Consider the following 25,665-nt stretch of genomic DNA (forward strand, 5'->3'; position numbering starts at 1 on the left):
CCTAACAAAATCAATGCCACCAAAACAGAGGTATGGAAGTCTGCATCTCACTTTGAACAAAGTCAATATGTAAACATCCAAAGTGAAGAAACAAACTGTAGGAACTCTGTATTTGTCATGCGAATGTAGCAGAACCATCAAAGCCCCACATATATACCTTTATCAGGTGGTATCTAATGAGCGAGTGCCCCTGATGAATGTAAAGTCCAATTAGATTAAAGATGGTTTGACCTATAAGGACAAGGAATGGGTGGAATGACTTTGGGTATGAGAGGATTAGACAGAACAAACTTGAGCTGCTTCAGCAGAAAAGAACAAGTTTATTATCAGGACATGGGAAATGTCATGGTATCTGAGTCAGGCCAATGAGAAATATGTTTTCAGCTCAATCTTAACTCCGAGGAGATGCTTCCCAAATCTTTTAGAACTGGCATGAATAGACCACAAATGCAGCAGGCTACGGACAGAGCGCCAGGCCAGAGAGAGAAAGTGGCAGGGCCAAGGAGAGTAAGAGGAGCCATGCTAGAAGACTAAGGGACAGACATCTTGCACAATGCATTCGAGGAACCAAATCTCACTAGATATCTCATTGCAAATGTTTCAGTACTTGGTGCCAACTTTTGACAATTACATCTATAAACAAAGAAACTTCTCTGCAAACAAAAATGGGGATTCTGACATCAGGATGCCAGAGACAGTACAGAAAATGTGAGTCTAAACTACAAGTTCTCAATCCGGATGCTTTTGACTTTTGGGGCCAAGTAATTCTTTGTTTTGGAAAGACTGCTCTGTATACTGTAAGATGTCAAGTGTCATCCTGGGATCCCTGGCTTCTACCCACTAACTGCTAATAGCATTTTAACCCCAATTTTGACAATCAAAGATGTCACCAGACATAGCCACATCTCTCTAGGGGTGTGGGGATGGCAAACTTAAGACCAACGTGGACAACATCAAAAAAGAACAGCAGAACTTGGAGAAAAATCTTCAGATTGCCCCAGAATATAGTTTGTGACTCCTAGCCACATCTAGATAAGAATTTCTATCAGTACCTTAATGTGGACATTATTAGCAATTCATATCAGAGTTCTACTGTGTGCCACTTGGAGTTTGTTAAGTGCAATTATGCTGAAATTATCAGTAGAGTTTTCCTTCCAGAGAGGAAATTCAGTCATTCTCAAAGAATTCTTTGTGTCAACTTCATTAAGTTTCAGTTAAAGAAAAGAATTCCTGTAGATAGTACAGTAGATCCAAGCATGAGAGTTGGGCTCTTTCGGACAAAAACAAATATAAAGCTACCCATATGGGAGATGGCATTAACTGGATGGATTTCTCTCTGAAGATTCTACATGGTAAGGTGGTAGGATGCCTGATATATAAAAAAAACACTCAACAAACATAAGATAAATTACCAAATAATTCTCATGGGTCATAGCTCGGAGATGGAACTTACCCTTCAGGGAAAATTGGAAAATAAGTTGCATATCATCTGCCATTTCTAGGCTACGAACAGTGCTGTCCTGAAGCACTGTGTTAAGAAGGATTCTGAGGGTATGCCCATGCTCAAGAGAAATGTGATTGACAGAGGATGTCTCCTGTAGGTGGGGGAGGAGCTCTGATAGTCAAAGGGCTAAGGGTTCACCCCTTCCGGGCAGTGATCTGATCAAACTGGTCATCAGAAGGATTGTTTCAAATACCAAGTAGAGGTTGGATTAAAAGAGACAAGACCTAAAGTAAGAAACAGTAACCACACCAGGTATTCTAACAGAGAGAATTTAATACAGGAGTCAGTTGATCTGGAGTTGACAAATTGGAAAAGTATAAAGGAGATACTGAGGAAGCACAGAGACAATAAACGCTGGAAGCAGCTACCTCCCTTGGGCTGAGAGAGAAAAGGTTGAAGTTGGAACAAAACTTGGAGGCAGGCACAGAACTCAGCTGGTGCTCAAAACTGAGAAGGGACCATGCAAAGCATAGGCACAGACTTCTGAAGAGGGGCTGCCAGAGGGGATCTGAAGAGGACGGTTACCATTGTAAGGAAACACTGCCCTGGAACCACTGTTATGGCTGAGATGAGGAGCCACTACTTAGGTGATGATGGCAGAAACTACAATCACGACTCTCTTTTTGGCAGTGGCCTCAAGTCTCCCTCTAGCGCCCTCTATGGACAGAGGTTCATAAAGGCCCAGCCGGCCAAGCAGAAATGCAGTGCACAGAATCTCAACCCTGGCACCAGAGGCAGAGATTAGAACAGTGGGTTTGGAGCTGGGAGACAATAGTGTAATAACTTGCACAACTAGGGAGGCTCAGAGAGATGAACTAACTCAGCCAAGTGACATGACGAAAGCTGGAAGAGGGCTTTCCTGCCTTCTAACTCTCATCCCCTGTCTCTGGCTACCAAATTACATAGAGATTTGCAAGCTTCCTGGCAGACAGGGGTGATGGTTTTCATCACAATCCTCTGCAGCCCCCAGCACACTTTCACATGCATCAGCCACTTAGAATCACTCCTTTATCTCTCTTTGCTGGAAACAGGTGTATGAGCAATACCTGTTTCCTGCCTAACCCACATGGTTATACCCACCACTCTTGGTATCACAATCGCCTTGGATCCAAATCTACTTTCCAAGTTGCTTATGATGCACCCAGAATGAGATGCTTGAGTGCAGCTGCATGGCTTGGCAGGCAGGTGAGGGTGTCTGTGAAAGGTGGTGGCACCACCCTAGCACCTCCCAAAACATCACAAGGTCCTACTTCCTCAGATTGCTTCACCAAACTGCTCAGGCCTCAGATGTGCAATAAATCATGTGATTTTGCATCTTTCTTTTAACTTGGCAAGTTGCATCTCTGCTGAAAGAAGAAGACTTATCATTCCATCACATCTTAGGGTCTGTAGAGCAGTAAGACTATTATTCCTCAAGTGCACTGGACAAAATTCCTTGGGCCCAAGCTACATTCTCTTCCAGAACCTGCATGCATGTTTATGCAGAAACATCAAATAGTTTGCCCAGAAAGGAAAGAAAAAAAAACAAAAAAAAAAAACAGAGAGTGATTTCCTGCAAAGTGAGTTTTGTTCTCTTTAGGGCTTCATCTGTGCTGAACCGAACAAGCCCTTTTGTGGAGGCAAAGCTAGCGAAAACCCGAGAATAAAAGTGGGACTTGATTTTATGCTAATATATGTAAAGAACGTGATGATAGAGTCATAGGTAACACAATGAACTTAACTTTTTTTCTCTTTTTATTGAATTATAATGACTAGTTTCCATAGCAATTACTGCATCACCTTGTACATTACTAGAAAGATCTACTGCACTATTTTCCAATCATCCTTGTAAACATTTCTACTTTTTTACGATGTTCTAGGGGAAAACACAAGCCCTTTCGGCTTGGCAGCAATTGGAGAGCATATTTCAGGAGATTAATAAAGCCGACCGGGATGTTTTTATTTTCTAAGTTCGGCAGTTGGTTTTCCATCTTCGCCCTCACCAGCTACTTGTCAGGCAGACAAAGAGGGAAGGAGGCAAGCGGGAGAGCACAGAGGTGGAAAGGAAGGCATGCGGAGTCACCAGGGAGGGCAGAGGGGACCAGGAAAGAGCTTGCCTCAAGAGTGCTTGTTTGCATCTCTGTTGATTCTGGAATAGTCTGGAGAGCAATTCCCTTGGGAACAGCCTTCTTCTCATGCTGAGGTAGGAACACAGTGATGTTGATACACTCACAGAATATCAGGCATGGAGCAGCTCCCAGGGGTATCTATCAATAGCCTGGAAACTGTGGGTCTTAGAGCTCCAGCCCTTCCTGGGTCCTTGAGGGGATAAGGAGATGGGATTCCGAACATCCTCCATCCCAAACCCCCACTTCTGCCAGCAGCTTACCTACTGGCTTCCCACATTGTATTGTACTTCCAGAAAGGCCTTTGCAGCTGATGGATATTTGCAGACACATCTTTCCAGTTGAGAAATAAGGATAGTGACACCCAAAGAGGAAGGCTGCAGTGAGTTAGGGGTATGGCCAGAGCTAAAACCCGGCTGTCTGAGGCTCGACTTGTCCCATTGCTCCCTGCTGGGGATCTGAGCTTTGGGGCAGGAGCCGAAGTCACTGTCATGGGCTCTGTTAGATGGGGACACCCCGATATGGGCTAGGGGAATCCATACAGCGTTTTCAGATCTCCCAGCCAGAGAGAGGGTTAGTGTGCACATTACCAGCCCTTAACATCTTTGTGTCATTTGATAGGGGGCCTGCTTCACCCCATTTGTGTGCCAGCTCACTGTCCATGAAGAGATCTGTATGAGAAAGATATCTAGGCACTGTGGAGAGGAACTTGTGTTTGGACGCTCAGGCCCCGAAGTCGGAATGCTTGGGTTCCAGTCTCCCATCTGTGTCTGGGGGCGAGTGACCTCCCCTTGCTCTGCCTGTGTTTCCTCATCTCTAAAATGGGGCTAATGGCAGTACCCACCTCAGAGGTGTTTGTGAGGATCAAAGGAGATGATACTGGTTAGGGTTAGGTGCGCCTACCTATAAGGTGCTCGGATGTGTGCCAGTGGGCATGCGTGGACTCTGTTGTAACTGTGGTGTGACCTTGAATGAGTTAACTAATGTCTGGGAGCCCTGGTTTTCCCAGCTGTAAAATGGGAAATGTTGGCTGGCTAGTATGCAAGGTTCCTGCTAGCTCTGAAATTCAAGGGTTATTGAATTCTAACAGTATGGCTGGAGGGAGGAAAGGAAAAAGGAAGGGAGAAAAAGAGAGGATGGGAGAGAGAGGGAAGGAAACTGGGGGGGGGAGAGCCTCTATGTAAGAGCAGATGCCTTAAGCAGAAGGAAAAAGTCCCTAAGTGACAAGAAGCTCTGAGTTCACCAAAATGCTTAACCAAGATAAGAAGGATGTAACCGATGTTGGAAAGATTGTTATGAGATTAATAAAAGTGATTAAGGGATTAAGACTTCTCAAAAGAGATAGTGAAGGGACCACCAGTGGGAAAATCCTCCCTCACCCTCTGTACTCAGCTTTTCTTCTTGATTTTTAAGTCCTCAGTCATGCCGGCATCTAACAAAATGGTCTCAGCAGATGCTCAAATAGAATCCTGGCTTAAGCTCATTTTAGACATTGGGAAAGGTCCCCTGTGCCACACACGTGCGCGCACACACGCACGCACACACGCACACACATGCAGTCAAATGACTGTGTTTCCTTCTGGGAACGTCTGGAGGAGGTTAAGCCATGGATTTTGGGTCAGGACTAATCAGCAAGGTGTCCTGCTGAGCACAGAAGTCCAGGATAGAGGCACCCACGGGGGCGGCCTGATGTTTAGGCATCATAGGGAATTGGGGCAGGTTGGTGGGAGGGAATGTACTTAGAACTAGGAGACCCTGGGGATGTCAACCTGCTCACTGAGCCTCAGTTTTCTCACCTGTAAACTGGGGACAAGGATATCCCCCCCCCAACAGGGCTGAAAGACACATGGGTGGGAAAGCACTTCGCAAAGGAATTACTGGGATTCCTTTGGAAACTGGTTTCAAGCACCCTCTTTGGAAGATTCTAGGCTTTTCTGTTGTTCTAGAATAACAACCTAGGCACCTGAACCTGGACCTATGGTGCATCCTCTTTTAGTAATTTGTTCAGAGGGGGTCTGTGTGGTCAATCCCAGGGTCGGAAACCCAGTCCCAGTCACTCCTGGGTTTGAAACCTGCCTCCATCTTCCCCGAGCTGTGTCGGTGGTCTCTCTGTTTCCTCATCTGAAAAATGGTGATGATTTTACTATCTCACAGGCTAGCTATGAGGATAAAATATAATAACACACAAAGGTAGTCTGGGATATGGCAGGCACCAAAAAGAAAAATCTAGTCCTTCCCCCTCTTCCGACCCTCCCCTGGTATTGATGGAAAGTCTCCGTCCTCTCTCCTTTGCCTTCTGCACCCTATAGCTGGACATGAACTCCAGATTCCATGTGGCAGCCAGCTTCCCAGATGGCTCCTGAAGATCCCACCTCCTGCTATTCACATCCCCCCAGGCTGTACCAGGGTTGGTCTGTGTGGCCTGTGGAATACGGTGGACACAGCGGCATGCCACTTCTGAGATTAGGTCATAAGAAGACTGTAGTTTCCACTTCAGCCTCTGTCGCTCATAACGCACTCACTCTGGGGAAAGCCATGTCACAAGCAGCTCTGTGGAGCAGCCCACGAGTTGAGGAACTGAAGCTTCCAGCTGACAGCCACTCAAGTGAGCTTGGGACCTTCAGCCCCAGTCGAGTCTTCAGAGACTGCAGCCTTGGCCAGCTGCTTGGCTGCAACTTCATGAGAGACCATAAGCCACAACCTAAGCTGCTCCCAGAATCCTGGCCCTCAGAAACTGTGAGACAATAACAGTTGAGTGTTATAAGATGCTAAGCGTTAGGGTAAATTGTCACATAGCAACAGGTAACGAATACAGGCAATATAGCTGGCGTAAGGCCAGCCTTTCTGGAGTTGAAGCTGATGGAACTATTATTGTACTGTCAAGGAAGCTGTGCAGGGCAAACATGGTTTCCTAGTTTATTTCTCAAAGATAATCTTGACTACAGCCCCTCCTTACCAGCCCCAAATTCCTATGCCCTGTCTTTAGGATTCGTGCCTTGTCGACAGTAAACAATGAGCTCCATTAAGTCCTGGAGATGGAAAGAGGCTTGCTTAAAGTCACACGCAAATCAGACGCAAAGTTCAGTATAAAAATCAGGTCTCCTAACTTGCCATTCCTGCATTCCTTCATTCACTGAGTAAGTATTCATTGAGGACCTACTATGTGTCGGGCTCTGTACTAGGTGCCCTCCCCTGTGCCCTGCCTCAGGGAAGCAGCCTCAGGCAAGCAGCCTCGAGCAAGCCTGGCCTCTAGGCACTCATGGGAGAGGATGCTGCATACCAATTCCAGGACTCATCGTGTTTCCCTAGCTATGTTCAAGTGGCAAGAGCTAAGGGAGGCAGACGTGGAGTTCCCACTGTGAGAGAGACCTGTAAGGCCCCCTCCTTGCAGCAGGAGAGAGCCTGGTAGGCTCACAGATTCTCTTGTGAGAGAGCCCTATGGCTGGAAGAGGCTGAGAAGTGCTCTCTCAGAAGCACACAGAGCCTCAACCTCGGAACCCTCCTGGCCTGGGAGAGCCAGGCCCTCCATCCCCACTCCGGTGGTTCCTGTAGTTCCTCACCCCCTGAGAGCCACAGCCAGGCTCTCCATGGCCTTTGCTGGTCGGGGGAGCAATGACTATCTCCTTGCTGCTGCTGGCAGCTGGCCAGCACTTGGGTGGAACAATTCCTGCTGGCTCAGCCACCACAGCCAATCCCAGAGAGACAGAGGAGGGACTGGAGCAGGAGATGGCTGCAGTCACAACATAGTGATGGGTTAATGAGCTCTAGGGGGTACCCAACCAGGAGCAGAGTGCTCAGCACTGAGAGTACATTGCTCCTGGCAGGGCTGGAGCCAGCTGGGAAAATAAACACCTAGTGATGGTCCCATGTGTGGAGAGACTATTTGGAAATGGGGATACCTCTGCCCTCTGCCCAAAGCATAGCAGCCACCTGGCCAGGCAGGGTGGTGGACAGCCTTGGCCCTCAGTGTCCCAGGCTGCAAGAGGGTGGCATGCTCCGTGCATGGGCAGGCTGAGTGCTGGGACCCCTCTCTACAGCCTGGTGAAGGCAGTGTCTGCTTAGACCTGGGTTTTTCCACCTCAGCACTAATGACAGGTGGGGCCAGAGGATTCTTCATGGTGGGGAGTGGGAGGCTGTCCTGTACACTGCTGGGTGTTTAGCAGCATCCCTGGTCTCTATCCATTAAATGCCGGTAGCATCCCCTCCACTCTCAAGTTATGAAACACAAAAATGTTTCCAAATGTCCCTCGGGGACTAATGTGACCCCAGATAAGAACCACTGACTTAGACCTAGAGCTCTCTCTCCTCAGCCCCCTCCAACGCCCACCAATTCCCATGTCCTGTGCTGCTTCTGGGTGATGAACCCCATGTATCCCCCAGAACTGACTGCACCCACTGCTTCGCTTACATCTCACCACATCCTGCCAACAGCACTGTGATGTGGACATGAGTATCATCTCCATTTTACAGAAGAGGAAATAGAGGTTAGGAAAAGTCAAGGTGGAGGGATGATTTGAATTCCATGTTTCTGATTCCCAACTTGGCCTTTAGTGACTTATTCTGTACCGTATGCTCAGTGCCTTGCATTCAGCAGGTGCTTAATAACTAGTCGTTGAATAAATGAATGAATGAAGAGACAGAGTTTCTCCTTGCCTACCTCAGGCAGAATGCTCCAAGCCTGGGGACCTGTGTGCTGTGGGCTGAGCTAGGATAAGCTGGCTGAGAGGAGACAGGCCAGAGACTGAGGAACTGCTACAGGCAAGGCCAGGTCTCTTCAGAACACACCAGAATACACTATGTCCTGGGAAGAAAGAGGAACAAAGGGTCCCGTGGCTCCCTTCCTCACCTATTGCTCCAGCCTCTCTCCCTCTCATCCATCTGCCTCTCACCAGCCAGAGCCATTCCCAAGCAGGCTAATCTGATCACATCAGGGTCTCATGTGCAAACCTGCTACGGCTCCCTATGGACCAAAAGCACAGAGTCTTTTGCCTATTTTGAAAATGCTTCAAAGTCTGGTCCAGGCCAACCTAAAATAATCAAAATAAGGACTGCAATCACAGTACGTAAAGGAAATAATTCAAGTAACAGCATGGGACACGTGGACAGGTCTCAATAAACGTAAGCTGTTAGCATTGTGCTTCTTATTCTGTGTGTCACGGTGCACAGCCTACAGCACCCTCGGGAAAGCGAAACAGCAGGCAGCGGCTGGGAGCACGGCTTAGGGGTTCCCGGCATGTGAAACTCTCAGCTTCTAGGGTCTGATGAGCCTGAGTATAAATCCCAGCTCTGCTGTGTGATCTTGGCCAGGTTACTCCACCTCTCTGAGCTTCAGTTATGACTTTTTCATGATGGGGATTTTAAAAAGTTGAATTTCCACATTGATTCTCAAAACAAAATAAAATGATATATGTGTGATACGTAATCACAGTGTGCAGTATACAATAGGTTCTCACTACTTGTCATGGCAAGAATTCATGAATTATTTGATCTTTATAACACCCCAGAGAGGGCAACATTGTTGCTATTTCAATTTAAAGACAAGAAAACTGAGGGTGTAGGGACTTGTCCAAAATGTCCTGGCCCTATACTTGACCCAAAGCCCCCTGTCTCTCCAGTCTGCTCCTCTAGAAACTGGTTTCTTGAGACCCCAGAGAAAGCCAAACATCTTGAGACAGTATCCCCAGGCACTGCCCTGGAAGTCTGGCTTAAGCCAGTCAAGGTAAGTGAGTGAGTGGGAAACTTCAGGGTCCCCTCCAGGACCCTCGTGTTTGTAGCTTCTGTCTGAGCAAAGCTGAGTCAGGCAGCAAAGAGGCAGAAAAACAAAATCCCCGCCAACCCCTTAGAGGCCCCTGGCACTGCTTTCCTCTGAGATGGAGCTAATGCCCCCAGACAGGGCAGCCGGGCCAGAGTCCTGCCACTTAGAGGGAGATTTAGGGGACGACAAGTGGGAAAGCCAGACACACTGGCTGCTGAATTTACTGGTCTTTTCAGTGAGGTCGGCAGGAGGGCCCTTCTGTGCGGAGCTCTGTCGGCAGCTGAGATCACCGTGCTGGTGACAGTGTCCAGTGTCTCCCTGAACAACAGGCTGGGGAGGGAAGCCAACTTGCTTGTGTCCTGGACTCTTTGGGCGTGATTTATGGTTATGACACCACAAAATTTCAAAGCATGAGCGTCTGCCAGGGGTTCTACTTGAAAGTTACAAGACCAGAGGAGCCTTACCTAACGGCTTATTGAGGGCTCACTAGGTACCAGGCACAAATAGCGCCCTTCATGGCCATGAAGGTGCTGTTGGCATTATTCTGTTTTACAGACAAGGACGTCTCAAAGGTAGGCTGAATTGAGCTTTGTATGCGTGGACTACCAAAGCCTCCCTAAATAGAGATTTGAAGAGGTAAACTGAATTGCACGGAGCCAGCAGTCCATAAGAAATTGAGACTTTCCTAAATTCCATTTTCTCACCCACAAATGGGAGTATTACTAATCCTTACCTCATGGGTTGCTGGTGGTATTCACCAGGATAATGCATGTATATTCTTAGTAATGTTCCATGTATACAGCAGGTCCTCAGTAAATGCTAGCAGTTGCTATTATCCCTGTTTTGATAGGAACTGACTAAAGAAACAAAAACATGAATGAGGACTTTCCCAGAGTCAGACTGTTAAAGCAATTCATTCATTCATTTAGGCAGCAAATGTTGATTGAGCAATAGCTCTATGCTAGGCTCTGTCCTAAGAGCAAGGTTGTGGAAATGAACAAGGCATGAAATTGTCTTCATGACTTTGAGCTATGCAAGGCAGAAAAAATATATTAATAAATGACTGTACATAGTGCTAGGAAGGTGAAGAGCAGCTGCTGTGGGGATAAATGGCAGAGGCTTGGTCTGAGAAGTCAAGGAGTGAACTCATGGAGTGATGTTTGAGACTTGGTGGATGAGTAGGTATAAAATTGCTAGAGGTAAAGTGTGTGTGTGTGTGTGTGTGTGTGCGTGCGCGCACTCGTGCGTGTCTACACGCATGTATTTGGGGATAGGTCTGAGCAATCCCGGCAGAGGGAACAGCATGTGCAAAGGTCCTGAGGCAGGAAGGATTTGGTATACCCTAGTTACTCAAAAGAATGATTGAACTAAGAGAGCAAGAGGAGTTGTCCTTTGAAGGGTAGGCAGAAGTTAAAACCTGCAGTGTCATCTCCCACCCCTGTACCTATCCCAAACTTCCCTTCCTGGCATCCATGGAGTAGACCTCATCCCCCACAGCAAGTACATCTCCCCACCTCCATGGTCATCATATCCTCAGGTAAGTAGCAGCTTCACAACCACGTATCTGTATCCCTGGCCAGGTATGATCAACTTAAGGGCAGAGATGAGAGGCATTTATCTTCATGAACTGAAGGTCTATAACACTGCAGCTAGTTAAACTAAACTACTGCCTGAGTAAATGAGTGAATGAATGAATGATGAAGTGGCCACTTGAGGATTCCTAGAATTAAATGTCATCTGCACATCTGCATACATGTTCTATTTTAAAAGCAGTAAATAAACATCATGAGGATTAGAAAATGGAGATAAGCAAAAGTAAGAAAATACTTCCAGACATTTCCATTGTTAATACCATAGCATCTGTCTATCTATCATCTATCATCTGTGTATTACTGACCAAAATGGAATCATGCTACCCATCAGGCTTTGTGTCCTGCATTTTCAGTTACCCATCTGCATGCATCCATGCCCTCTTATCTAATAACTAGTCCTCCTTTTCGCACCAAAACATTTCTTTGAGCTGGTTCTGTAGAATGTCCCACCTTCTGAGTTAGTCTACTTGCTTCCTTGTGGTGTCATTTAGTTTGTTCCTTGCTCCCCAGTATTTCTTAAGGTCTGGACATTGGTCCTGACAGCTGGATGGATTCAAGGTAAACTCTGAGGCTAGAGAGTATCACAGGACTCTTACCTTCCTTCTGTTATATCCCATCAGGAGGCCCGCGATGTCTGCATGGCCCACCTTCAGTGGTGTTAAGTGAGGCCAGCCCCTGGTTAGGGTGCTGGGTGTGATCTTCACCATGTACTTATGTGTTTCCTCTTGAGATGATAAAATGACATGCAGACAGAGGTCCAGTGTCCCCTCAGCCATACACCTAATGGTTTTAACTCCAAATAATAATCTTGCATAAGCCAGTTATTTAGCTGGGAAGTGCCTGAATGCTGGCTTCCTAATTCTGTATCATTCCTCTGCATTAGTGGCTGGCTTTCTTCAGGGAGGTAGAGCTGTCTGTCCCTCCTCAACTGGCCTATGGGCTATTATGAAATACAGTCTGAATTGTCTGTTATCTGCTCTGCCAGTGCAGTGACTGTAAAGTGATCTCATTTTAGCCACCAGTGCTGGATTACTTACCCCCAAAGATGTGAATGTGCCTGGGAGTGGAGCTCTCCAGTGGTGCTCTCATGGCAAGGTTTAAGGCAATTGCTCCAAGAAGGAGTTGAGAACATTTAAGAAGAATTGTAGAATCAGAGATCTCAGGACCTATAAAAGTTTTTAAAAGTCCCTCCTTCTGGCTAATGTGAAAATGTCCTATAGACCAATGTTTCTCAAGCTGCAATATACAAATAAAGCACTCTGGGACCTTGGTAGAGTGAAGATGCTGATTTCTTTCATACCTATGGGGGGTTCTGGTTTGCCTGTGCTATAGGTTCATGCCCTACACTTTGAATAACATTGCTCTAGAACCTCCCAACAAAGCCTCCTCCCAACCTCTACGTAGAGGTTTACTGAACAGTCTTCACAACCTTACATCACCTGGCCCCGTCCACCACTCCAGCCATAGAATTAGCACTTTTAATTATACCTTAAAGATTGAGAACCAAACCTATAGCATGCATCTTAAACGGATTGGCTAATTTTTGCTCATATGTATGTATCTAATTCTATAGATAAAAAGTAGTGAGCATTTGGGCCTCTGCCTGTTTATAAATTCTAAACATCTTTCGGTTAAAGATTTTTCTCTCTCTGCTCTAATATATACACACGTGTGTTCTTTCCTGATTCACCTGTATAGCTGCCTTCACTCTCTACTTCTGGTTTCTTTTCCCTGGAGATGTTCGAACAGAGCATGAGTTTTCATCCACAAACACTTCACCTTACAAAAAAGAATAATGAGTGTACTTCTCATGAGCATTTGCAACCCGAATCACTTTGCAAGCATTTTTGCAGAGTACCTTTTAAAGGACCCCCCAAGGGACTCCAAAATAGTCCTTTTACAAATGAAGATGACTAAGGCAGGGGCTGCAGGCACTGGTATGGGATCAAGAAACCTGGAGATCAGCCCCATTCTGCCATTTTCTTTGGGTAACTTCACAGTCTTCTCTTTCCACCGAAACCTCTCCTTCCTTTAGTCATTGGACAACTTTTGTGCACCTACTATGTGTCAGACCCTGTTTGAATGGACTTTAGTGGAGAATAAAACAGACATGATGGCCCTTGCCCTTGTGAAGCTCACACTCTGAAAGGGGACACAACATTGAGCCATTGGTCATTGATCATATTGATGATGAAGCTCAACTTTGATAAGGGCTGTAGAGGAGCAGTACAGGTTGCAATGAGCTGGAGCCAGGGTGGGAGATGGGGACAGTGTGGAAGAACGTGGTGCGCAGAAGAGGTGCAGGTGTCAACACAGGTGAGGTTGATGAGCTAAATGAAAGAAGGAGTGAGAGTAGAGGGCCCCAAGGAGACAGGCATGGCTGCTGTGCCAGCACCTTCCAGAACCCTGGGGACCACCCTCCATGCTGCTCCTCCATGCTCAGTGCTCAGGACAATGTCTTTGACAGCACTAGTGACTTTAGGTTTGGTTCAGCCATCAGGGAGCCCTCAGTCTGGAAGAATGGGAGGAGATGGAGGTTGGGGTATTGACTCTTCCATCTTCTTTGCTTTAGGGACACCACAGGCAAGCTGCTGTCGTAGGAACTGGCAGGGACCTTCCCATATAATCCCTTCCCCAGGCTCCAGCAACAGCTCCCTCTCCTGTTCTTCCAGGCCTGGGAGTAGCAGCTCCCCACTGTTACAGGTCCTCGTGGTTCTCCCCCACCTTTGGAGATAGTCCCTTTATGAAAGTCTCATGAACGGACCCCATCTGGAGCTTTCCTTTATGTAGCCCAGATCACATGGGGCTTGTGGAGACTTATTTTAAGAGCAGCAGGACGTCACCTAGGGTCTCCAGGAGCAATGGCATCAGCCAATTTGTATTTTTATAAATTTTTGTGTTAATATAATTTTACACTTACAGAAAAGTTGCAAGAATAGTACTCTTCTGGGTTGAATTGTGTCCCCCCCCAAAAAAAGAGATGTTGAAGTCCTAACCCCCAGTACCTTGTAGTGTGACCCTATTTGGAAATAGGGTCTTTAAAGAGGTAATCAAGTGCATTAGTCAGTTTTCTGTTGTTTATAACAGAATACCTGAAGCTGGGTAATTTATAAAAAAAATGAAATCTGTTTTTCACAGTTCTGGAGGCTGAGAAGTCCAAGATCAAAAGGGTGCATCTGGCTAGGGCCTTTTTCCTGGTGGGAACCCTCTGTAGAGTCCCAAGGCAGCACAGGGTATCTATCACATTGCAGGGGAGAAGGGGTGGCAGGCAGAGTGTGTGCTAACATGCTTGTTTCTCTCCTTATAAAGCCACCAGTGCCACTCCCATGACAATCCATTCATCAATTAACCCACCAATCCATGAATGGATTAATCCATTCATGAGGGCACAGCCCACATGGTCCAATCACCTCTTAAAGGACCTATCTTTCAAATACAGTATTGGGGATTAAGTTCCAACATGAGCTTGGGAGGACATTCAGACCACAGCATCGAGTTAAAAATGAGGTCATGGGCTAGGCCCTAATCCAACATGACTGGGATCCTTATAGAAAGAGGAAATTTGGACAGAGACAGACACGCACAGAGGGAAGATGATGTGCAGACTCAGGGAGAAGGCCATGAGAAGACTGGAGTGATGCTGCCACAAGCCAAGGGGTGTCTGGGCTACCAGAAGCTGGAAGAGGATCCTACGCTACAGGTTAGAGCGAGCATGGCCCTGCCAATACCTTGATTTTGGACTTCCAGTGCCCGGAGCTGTAAAACAATAAATTCTGTTGTTACTAAGCCACCCAGTTTTTGGTACTTTGTTCCAGCAGCCCTAGGACAATGGATTTCCCTTTGCTTTTTACCAGATTCACCAATTGGAAATGTTTTGTCACATTTCTTAATCATTTTCTAACTAAAATTTTCACTAAATATATAGACACTACACGTATATATAGATATATAGATAGATTAGTTTGTTTTTGAACTGTTTGATTGAGTTGTAGTATTGATGCCCCTTTTCTACAGTGACCAATTGTCCTTTGCTTGGTATTTTCCTAGCTGAAGCACAGAAAGTCCCACTCCCTGGGAAACCCCTCAGAGTTCTGAGCAACCTGAAATGTCTGCTCACCCGAGAATTGAATATCTCAGTGTGTATTTCCTAAGTGCAAGAGCAATCTCGTACATAACCACAGGACAGTTATCCAAATGGGAAACTTTACCATTGATACTACACACTAGCCTGTCCCACAGCCCCTGTTCAAATTGCACCTATTGTCCCAATAATGTCCTTTGTAACTATTTCTCCATCCCCATCTTCCACCTACACCACGTTCAGGATCATGCATTGCATTTTAGATATCGTGTTTCTTGAGCTGCTTTTGGGCATCCAGTGCTTTATCTAGAATATTTTATCAGCCCATTTTTGTTCAATGACCTTAGTGATAGATTACAGACTACTGACTATAATAAGAATGCATTCTGATAGTAAATAAACAGACACAAAGAAGAAAAGGCCCAGTTCTTCTCTACAGTAGGCAGCCAATTCATAAATGCAGAGGAACAATGGAGTTAGAAAATAAGCATTTCGCAGTCATCATGGCATTAGTAAATTTGGGCAGCTATCATCAATGAATATTAAGGCCAGGGAATACAAATGTGATGAGAATCAGGATTTATAGTTTTAGAATTGCCTGGGTAGAGATTTGGATCAGGGGCTCTGTAGAAGCTTGCATCATCAGAATGTCAGCTCCATGTGGCACAGAACAGTTCTGCTCGCTACTGTAGCCCCAGCACTTAGACAAGTACCTGACATATAACATGTGCTCAATAAATACTGCAAATTGAATGAGTGAATGAATGAGTGAGGTCTCTTTGGGGGCAGGGGCTAGAAAAAGAGAAATAAGTTCTGCTGGATCCAATCCTCTTTCTCAAAAGTGTGTATTTTCTTCTGTACCAGGTTCCAAACCAGAAATGGGGGTGAGCATCCACTCTTTTAAATGTTAACAGTGTAATAAACATGAATCACCAAAAAGTGCTTTTAAAATAAGGTTAATGGAGCTGAGTTTATTCCATTTTGTTGCATGGTTAACTAGATCCGAAGAATTACCAGCTCCACATTTATGGATGCCTGTTTCCAGGTTATTTTTATGTAGCTCTGTGAGGCAAAGGCTTTTGTTTTTCCTCTCGGTTTTATAGGCCGATGTGGAGTAAAAACTTCAATAAAGGCCAGTGCAGAGGGATGGCCATCCCAGGGGGCAATTCCCCAATGCCCAGGCCCTCTGTGCAAGTTCACGTTTGGAGGCTGCACCATCCCTTCCAAATCCCTCAGAAGCAGGATACAGGAGTGAATCTTGTCCCTGAGCTGCAATCATGGCCCTAGGGAGTTTCGTGGTGAACAAAAGAAACTGAGGACAGCTGACCTTCCACTTGTCACTTCTCCTGCTGACATTATTGTTGCCCACTTACAATTAAGAACCACACCAGCCTATACCCCCTCTTTTTCTCTGCAGCATGCAAAGCTGAGTGCTTAATCAATGTTTGCATAAAATGCCATAAATCATTGCATCTTAAAGCTGCAAAAATGCTTAAGTTCAACTCCAAGCAATGAACAAAGGATCCTCAATCGAAAGGGAAGCAAAAGATTCAGGAAGAGACCGGTGGTGGGAATATGTGCCAAGCACGATGCTGCCCCATTTATAGGCATTGAGTCATTTAATACCCATGATTACCCAGCAGGGCCGGGACTGGGATGCCCACTTGATAGGTGAGAAAACCGAGACACTGAGTGATGGCTGACTTGGGCTCCCCAGCTAGGATTTACAGCTAGATCTGACCTTTCTGACCACAGCATTCATGGTCTGTCCATTGGACCTCAAAGGAACCTGAAGATCTGGTCATCTGGAGATATATTGGCTGGGTCTCCTTTTCTCCACCTGTGAAATGGGGATGAGGACCAGCATCCACACCATACTTGTCCAGCAGGATTCTGGCAAAGAGAAAATATGAAGGTGGATGTGAATATGTTCTGGAAGTGGAATGGATTATACCAACAGTGGAAAACTCACTCTTCCTCAGCACCCAGCAGAGAACCAGCTGCACAGAGACCCCTGGCTCTGTCCCTGGGAGTGATCAGAAGCAAAGTCTGGATGTGGAGTCAGACAGAACTAGGTTCAAATCTTTCTACCGAACCCATGCATCATCTTCAGCATGTGACTCTACCAGACCTTCCACCTTCCCTTTGTAAGTATCCACAGAGTAAGGGTCACATGAAAGATTGAGAAGTGGAACTGTCTGGGTCCAAATCAGCTTTGCTGTGGGTGACATGTAGGACTCTGCACAAGCGGTTTGTCATCATCAACATCATCATTATCATGGTATAGCATACATATAATATGATGCATACATCTAAATGCAAAGCCTAAAGAATTTTTACTATGCATAGTGTTTTGGACTGAATTATGTTTCCCCTCCCCCAAATTCACATGTTAAAGTCCTAACCCCCATAACTTCAGAATGTGGCTGTATTTGAAGGTAGGGCCTTTAAAGAAGTAAATAAGGTAAAAGGAAGCCATTAGGATGGGCCCTAATCCAATGTTATTGGTGTCCTTTTAAGAAGAGGAGATTGTGACATACAGGAGACCCCAAGGATGCATGTATACAGAGGAAAGGCCATTTAAGGACACAGTGAGAAGGTGCCATTTGCAGACCAAGGAGAGTGACCTCAGGAGACACCAAACCTGCCAACATCTTGATCTTGGACTTCCAGCCTCCAGAACGTTGAGAGAATGCATTTCTGTTGTTCAAACCACTCTTTCTGTGGTATTTATTACGGCAGCATAAGTAGACTAATACACATAACTTGTGTAACTACCACCTAGATCAGGGCCAGAGTACTTCCAACAATGCAGAGTCCCTGCCTTGAGCCTCTCAGTCAATCTTGCACTCTACCCACAGAGGTATCATTGCTGTGAGCCCTATCATAATCGGCTGCTTCTGTCTGTTCTTGAACTTTATACAAATGGACCCATACAGTATGCTCACCTGTGCCTGGCTTCTTTCATGCAGCATTACATCCGTGAGGTGCATCCTTGCTGTTGTGTGTAGCGTTCATCATTCTTCTGCATTGCTGTATAATATTCCACTGTGCGACTTTACCTATGTTTGTTTATCCATTTGCCTGTTGGTGCACAAGCAGGTTGCTTCTCATTTTTAGTTCTTTTGAATAAAGCTTCTATGGGCATTCTTGTCCACATTCTTGAGGCCCTGAACACAATACTTAGGAGTAGAACTGCTGAGTTGCAGCTTAGATATCTGCCTGGGTTTAGTCAATGTTACAGCCTGTGTTTCATCCTCTCTGTGCCTCCACTTCCTCATCTGTAAAATGGTGCCTGCCACCTAAGGCTGTTGGAGAATTCAGTGTGATAATCTATGTAAGATGGGAAGAAAAGAGCAAGATACAGAACGATATGTACAGCTAGATACCATTTATGTAAAGTGTAAAAACCTGTATGAGCAACACGACATAATGTTTATGGCATACATAATTGTGTAATAAACACGTAAAAACATCGATTGGCATAATAAACTCCAAATTTAGGCCTGTGGTAGGAGGGTAGGAAGAAAAACCAAGATCAGGGCTGGCACAGAGGGGCTACAGCTCTATCTGTAATGCCTTGTTGGAGAAGAAAAAGATCTGGAGCAAACAGACCACAAGATTAAGATTTTGAAAAGCTGGAATCGTGATTTTTTCTCTATTCTTGTCTGTGTTTGAAACACTACTAATTAAACGATATAAATTATTACCAAATATGTAATATTAACCTACAAAATATTAAAACTATATAATGATTTGCATACTGCCTAGGACACAGTATGCAAATGAGTGCTAGCTATTGTTATTATTAATACAAATTGCCTATTGCATGCCAGATTCTATATCCGTGGGTTCTGGGGTGCTGGGTGAATCACACGTAGAAAACTAGATCCAACATAGCCGGTGTAGACTCTGCTCTCACATAGTTCCTGACTCACAGTAGGCCCTCAGGGAATGCTAGATCTTGCAATTTCTTAAAGTGAAGCTTTCAGTAAACACATCAGCCCTTCTGGGTGTCCAACTCTAACCATACCAGGAAACAAAGTCACCCAGGAGACCCTGGCATTGAAGGGAGCCACAGAAGAAATGCTGATCCTAGCTCAGCTTGCAAACCCTGTTGGGTGAATTCTTCCATTTCTCCCAACACCTGCACGGGGTACCCAACAGCCAGGCTGCGCTTGACAACAGGCTCCAGCTTTAACAAATATGGTGCTGGCACTATTTATTTTCCAAACGTGGTTGAATTTCGACGCATTGTAGGGATGCAGTTAGGAAAAATAATGACCAGGAAACACACACGTGAGCACACGCACACGCACACACGGACACATGCATGCCCGTGTTAGCTCACACAAAATAAGGCAATGGCAACCAACCTTCCCAGGGAGAAAATGGAAAAGATAAAGATAAACAAAAGGAGCTTTTTTTGTATCACTTTAAGAGGAAGAAAAAAGCTTCAAGAGTGGGAACACGCACACACACACACGTGTGTGTGTGTGTGTGTGTGTGTGTGTGTGTGTGTGTGGTGTGTGTTGAAAGGAGAGAAATGGAGTGCAAAGGGAACAAGTACGCTTTGCTTGGGAGATAAGGGGACCTCCATGGCCGCAGCCCTTAATCCAAGCCACCCAAAAGATGCTTCTTGATTTGCATTGCACGAGCTGGCTGGGCAGAAGAAACATGGATTTTATTTTAACAATATCTTGGACAAGAACAAGGGATCCTCAGCCCCAGTAAAGCAGTGCCCCTGCCCTAGCATGGCACGCAGGATGGGATGCTATTTCTGAGCTCCGGCGAATGTGGAGCCGAGGAAGTAATTGTGCCACTAATTGCTCCAGCTCGGGCTCAGTTTACAGTGATATGAATGGCCTAGTCTCCAGTAGATCAGCATCATAAAAAGAGAGAGAGAAATAGCAGCCCATTAGGATGGGAATGGGGGATGCTGTGGAGCCTGTGATGGAAGCTTCGTGCTTGGGTCTGCCTTGTCAGTTGAATTTCACTGGTGAAATCTTGGGGATACAGGGGTGTGGGGTTTCTTCTCAAGCAAATTGTATTGGGAGCTTCTGCGTTTGAGATCAGGCTCTGCCACTTTTCAGACTATGTGCTGGCCCCTCAGAAACTCAGTTTGCTCTTCTGTAAAATAGAGCAATGCTATCTACCTTGGGTTGAAGGTGACAATTACAATGAAGAATGTCTAGCACTGTGCCCTGCACAATGCCATTAACATCAGCTGGGTCTGATTTTTGAAAGAACGAAGGAATCAGGCTCTTTGAAGGCAGTCAGTTTGGTAGGGAAGACAAAACCTCAAATTAGGACTGATGGCAAAGGGCTGAGGTGTGGAGGGCTCTGTAAGAAAGGCAGCCAGGTGCTGCTGAGGGATTTGTCTGAAGATGCAGCTGCAGCTGGGTGCAAACAGCACAGCAGGCTGAAGTCCCCAAGATACCTGCTTCATCTCATCAAGGACATGACCCGCGCAAGTGGAGAAAAGTCCTTTGTTAATCTCTGAATAGGCACCTACCGTATCACGTGTACTTTCCATGTGCTGTCTCATGTAATATTTTGTCCTTATAACGATGCTGTTTTCCTGTCTGCTGGCATCTGTTGATTTTGCCATCCCCATTTCCAATACTCCTTTCTGCTAAAGACAAATTGATTTTCTTCCTGGAAAAAAAAAATTTCCATGTGCCCCTAATAAGGCTGTTCTCTGACTGCTGTGGAAGAGCAGGAGTTTGGCCAATCAAGGAATTCCATTCCCCTGGTCTCAGTGATTGACAGAGAGGGCATGTGATGTATTCATAAATGAGGCTCAATTGCAGGACTTTATCTATGGGATAAAATGGGAAAAGGATATTCTTTCAATGCCACTGGCTAAACAATAAGAGGATATAGGCTTAGAGCTTCTGGCATCCTCTTTGTTACCATGAGGTAAGACCCTGCCTAAGAATGAAAACAGCACAAAGAAATCAGAGCAGAGATGAGACAGAGTCCTGAGAACATCCTTTGAGCACCTAGATCCAACCGTGCCTGAAGCTAGTGTCTTTGGACTTTACAGTTCTGTGAACTAATACACTCCCTGTCTCTCAAGCTACTTGAATTGGGTTTCTATACCTTTATCTGAAAAGATTTTGATATGTCCCATTTTTATATTCACAATACCTCCCTGAGAGAAGCTAGGAAGGTATACTTGTCTGAGGCCACAGACAAGTTTAGGTTTAAGTTAAGTTTGTTTAGGTGGAGGAATCGGTGTCAACCCAGATTCTCCTGAATCCTGACTCCATAGTCTCAACCACTGGGCAATTCTACTATTGACATGAGTTAAAAGAGATGTTGGATTTATTTTCAAGACTGAGGAAGGTAATGACTGGCTACCATCGCTACTGTGATTACTGTAGTTTGTGATTCTTTCAGGCCCCTCTGGCTCTGGAGGTGACGGTTGCTAATTATGGCCATGCTGACATTTCAGTGGGAAGATGAACTACATTTTGTGGTTCTACTGAATAACCCTCATCTACCTCTCTACCCTCATCTACCACCTCTAAGGGCCTCTGGCCACAGATTTTTAAAAATATTTTTTCATTTCATGTTTTTAATGCTGTTTTATTTTTAAATAGTTTACCATTTACAAGAAGTTGCAAAAATAGTAACAAAGGTCCCTACACACCCTGCCCCCAGTATCCCCCAATGAGGATATCTTACATAACCATAGTAAAATGGTCAAAACCAGAAAATGGACATTAGTACAATACTATTAACTCTAACACAACCTAATTTTGATTTCACTAGTTTTACATAAACTTCTTTGTGTGTGTGTGTGTGCAGTTCTGTGAAATTCTATTACGTGTAGATTTGAGTAACCATCACCATGACTGAGCTGCCGAACTGTTCCATTAACACAAAGAAACTCATGCTATTGCTGAGTAGTCACACCCCACCCCAACCCCATCCTCTGGCAATCACTGATCTGTTCTTCAGAATAATTGGGTCACTTCAAGGTTGTCATATAATGAATCCTGCAATACATAACCTTCCCAGATTGGCTTTTTTTTTTTTTGCTCAGCATAATGCCCTTGATGTCCAGTCACGGTGTTGCACACCGTGGTTCAGTCCTTTTCATTGCTGAGTAATATTCCACTGTATGAACACACCATAGTTTGTTTTACCATTCACTTATTGAAGAAAATTCAGGTTATTTCCTGTTTGGGGCTATCATGAACAAAGCTGCTATTTGAGTTTTTGTGTGAAGATTAGTTTTTATTTCTTTACAATAAACACCCAGGAGTGGGAATACTGGCCCACATGGCAAGTACATGTTTGAATTCATAAGAAATTGCCAAACTGTTTTCTGGAGCAGTTTTTCAGAACATTCCTCTCAGCACTGGATTTGGGGGCCCATTTTCTCCTGATGAGCAACATCACATTTAGAGACTATCCCAAGGTCACAGAAAACACACTCTCCTCCTCCAGTGACAGTGCTAACGAGCAAGTGGGAAATGAAATCCACAACTCACATTCAAAGGCAACTTTTTTTTTTTTATTAGAAACACAGTGTTCACTCATGGTAAGAATATTTGGAAAAATTCAGCCAAGAGTAAAGAAGAAATAAAAATCTCCCACAACCTCATGCCAGGACAAATCAGCCCTGGGGTCTCAGACTTCATTCTCTCCATCTCCTCTAAGCATCCACAATTTGCCATCCATCCTTCCAGGTGGATGCAACGTTGTTTTCTCTGTCCTTTAATAAGAAGGGAACGTGAAACCAAACCAAACCAAACAAATCAGAGGGGAAAATATGCCCAAGGCCTTGACGGCTTTTCCTCTCTTATCAGCCTCAGAGAGCAGGAGTTTCCTTTTACAGCCCTCAAGAATAGACATGTTTCTCGTCTATTCCCGTCACGCGCCTCAAGGTTGCGCGGCCCGTTCTTATCAGCAGAAGGCACCTGGCGCATTGTGGGGAGCCGGCTGGGTGGCGACCCTTTCCAGAGAGGCTTCCTCCGGCTGGGCCCCCAGCCCGCCGCCCTGCTGACCCGGAGTTCACCTGTGCTTCTGCTCCAGCCTCCTCCTCCACCACCTTCCCCTGCTGAAAAGAGGTCCTGGGCTAAATGGAAATGACCCGCCAATGCGCTCAACCCCAGGGGGACACCCTCTGAGAGTGTCCGCAGATCCCTGCAGAAGGCCCTCGGCTGGGAGGCCTTTGTAAGAAAGTTGAAGTCAGTCGCTTAGGGGATAGAAGATGCTAGGGGAAATGAGAACGTGCCTGTGTCCTCTCAGGCCCAGCAGTACAGACTCCAAATCTGGGGGTACGTGAAGTTAGTTGGCGTTGTTTTCCCAGGAGTCCCAGAATTCTGATGATTACGATTTTTAGTACATATACATAATTCCCATGGTTGGGGAAATCAGTTCAAGTTCATGGTGACCAGTCTAATCTGCTAGTGTTTTTCAGTTTTCAAATGCTCAGCCTAGTCGCTGTCCCGTTTCATCCTCACAGAGACCTTTAACCACGGTTGCTATTAGTTTTTGAGTTTTACAGATGCGATAGAGGAGGCAGGCACAGAGAGGTGACAGGACTGCCTCAAGGTCACACAGCCAGGAAGGGACAGAACTGAAGCTCTGACCCAGCCACATCTCATCTGGCTCTGACTTCCTGCTATTTCTAATACCCTCTGGACCTCAGTTTCCCCATCTGCACAAAAGGGGGCTGCCTCTAGATCCTCTCCTTGGCTCCTTCTTATCTGAACTTTTGATGACCCTGTTTCAGGATCAGATAATTGTAAAATCCAACTCACTAAGGAGCCCTGAGTCCTGCAACTGAAAACATAAACAGAGTCAAGTGTGGCTTTGCTGAAATGGGAGAAATTGGCCCAGCCCAGTCTCACACATGCTGATTATGGCACCTGGAGAGATGTTCAGGCAATCAGGCAGGAGAGGAAGCAGGATACCAGAGCAATACATTTACAGTCACTTTATTGCTTTAGGGGAACAAAATCATAATTAATATTAAAGATTCTAAAGGAATGGAAACTTACAGCCAAAAATCAACAGAAAGCCCACTGCCTTGGAAGATCACTCTTAACATTTAGCTGAAACGGTTCTAAACATCTCTTGGCACAAACGCATTTATAGGTGAAGGGCCTCAGTTGTGTACATAGCCACACTCTTGTGTCTGGTCATGGCTGGACTATGCCCCCAAAAGGATTTTTTTTCATGCCCATAAATGACTATCCACATGAGCATGGTGTCAGAATGTTCCAGTACTTAAATACACTGCAGTTTGTTGAATTAGTGCCCTAGTGATGAATCTTTCAGTAGTTTCCAAATGTTTGCTGTTATGATCAACCCAAAACTGAAATAAGATTTAGATGAAATATATTGTAGATACAGATGTACATATAGGTATAGATATCTATACAGATATTTAAAGAGGATTTTAACTGCTGATATCTTATTTTATCTTACAGTGAGGACTGGCTCTTTTAGGGGGTGCAGTAGATTGAATAGCCCTTCAAAGTCATTGACGTTTAATCCCCATTGTAATTGTTTAGGGTGGGAAATCCTATTATGGTAATTGAAAGGTGAGGCCTTGAAGAGGTCATTAGATTCTGAGGACCATGCCTAGTGAATAGATTAATAATGGTGGTCAGGAGCGTGATGCTGAGGACTTTAAAAGGGGAGCACATGAAAGTTTCTCTCTCTCTGCTCTACTATATTCTGCCATGTAAGACCCCTGTGTCACTGTCACTACCAATGAGGCCTTCACCAGATGTGTTCCCTGGACTTTGGACTTCCCAGACTCTGAAACTGTAAACAATAAATTCTGTTTTCTTACAAACTACACAGTTCCGGGTATTTTGTTATAAGCAACAAAAACAGACTAATACAGGAGGTAAATATCTTGATAGCTGATAAATTTCAAGGTGGAAGGTAGAGCCTACCTGAGTGTCTCTCTTTTTCTTGTGAGGTGACCTGGGCCAAGTGGCAAGCACATAGTAGGTAATCATTGCTTTCCCCTTCTCTCTTGTTCCATCCTCACTTGGGAGATGACAAAGAGGCAGCTCTCATTGAATAATTCATTCAAAAATTCAAACAAGTACTTCACACCTCCTGTGTGCCAGATTCCATGCCAGGCATTTGGGATGCAGCCATGGAAGAGGCAAGGACCTTACTTCCAAGGGGCTGCCAGGCAAGGGAGAAATGCCCAGATTAACAGTGCGGTAACACTTAGCAGTAGTGTAAAGAGTTCAGGCAAAGAGGTGCACTCAAGGTCAAGAGCGATGGATGCTGCTTGGAGTCGGTTTTGAGGGACAGGTGCGGATGGCCAGTGAACACTTTGTAGTGGAGAAAACACCAGAGCTGGGCTCAGGGGATGATGTGGATTTTCAGGAGGGAAGTCCGTTGCAGAGAGATGGAAGGAAGTCAAAAAGGCAGTGGACTGAAGAAAAGCTAACGCAGCGGGTGCATGGGGTTTCTCTTGCAAATAAATGGCAGGTTGGCACCTGGAACCCCTTTGACTCACTGCATTCAGTGATGGGGGCAGGGACAAGGTGCTCCCAGAGCTGGGCCAGGAGCAAAGGCAAGGACAGGGTCAACAGCAGTCTTCCACCTGTCTCTAGGGCCTGCTGGTTCTGGGCTCCAAT

Source organism: Cynocephalus volans, chromosome 2 (genome assembly GCF_027409185.1).
Source record: "Cynocephalus volans isolate mCynVol1 chromosome 2, mCynVol1.pri, whole genome shotgun sequence".
Classification (NCBI taxonomy): Eukaryota; Metazoa; Chordata; class Mammalia; order Dermoptera; family Cynocephalidae; genus Cynocephalus; species Cynocephalus volans.